Genomic DNA, 588 nt, shown 5'->3' with positions numbered 1-588 from the left:
CCCCCGACGTCTGCAGGCGGCGCGCGCCCCGAAGCCCCGCCTGGCGCCGCACTGGCCCCCGGCCCGCTACCAGGCTTTCCGGGAAAACGCCCCTATAGACGACGGGTAGCTGGGGTCTAGCGGGACAGACCCGAGAGCCCGCCTCAGCCATGGAGCCCGCCGCGACGAAAACGCACCGCTGCAGGAAGCCGGGCGCGGAGACCCGGACGGCGCGCACCCAAGAACCCTCCAACCCCATCCACCCGCCCCCGGTCCCGGCCCCGCCCCGCAGGAGGGAGCCAATCAGCTCGCTCCCTACCGGATACGTCACACCGTGGGGGCGGGCCAGCACTCGGCTCGGCTCTGCCGCGAAGTCCCTCCCCGGCAAGCCCGCCTCTTCCGACGCCACGCCTGCGCAGACAGTCACGCCCCGGGTCCTGCTTCGGCTCTGTGCGCGCGCGCGCCGTGGCAGAACTCCCGTGAGGCAGTGCGGGCGCGGAGCGCGGCGGCAGCCTTCCGAGGGGCACGAACGGAGCTTCCGGAGGTGAATGGCTCCGGCCTCGCCGTTCTGGGTGTTTCGGGGCGTGAGGCTGTGGGAGGGGCGCTGAG

General features: G+C 73.6%; 1 protein-coding gene across 1 annotated transcript in view; it reads left to right on the top strand.

Moving 5' to 3' along the window:
- The first annotated feature begins 492 nt into the window (after positions 1–492).
- The window catches only part of HAUS3 (HAUS augmin like complex subunit 3), a 17,508-nt gene continuing 17,412 nt past the window's right edge, over positions 493–588 (top strand). Inside the window, exon 1 of the mRNA XM_077750517.1 lies at positions 493–523. The gene's annotated coding sequence lies outside the window, so the exon portion shown is untranslated. The remainder of the gene's footprint in view (positions 524–588) is intronic.

Source organism: Crocuta crocuta, unplaced genomic scaffold, assembly GCF_008692635.1.
Source record: "Crocuta crocuta isolate KB4526 unplaced genomic scaffold, BGI_CrCroc_1.0 scaffold179, whole genome shotgun sequence".
NCBI classification, from domain to species: Eukaryota; Metazoa; Chordata; class Mammalia; order Carnivora; family Hyaenidae; genus Crocuta; species Crocuta crocuta.
This window is presented reverse-complemented; position numbering and strand designations above follow the sequence as displayed.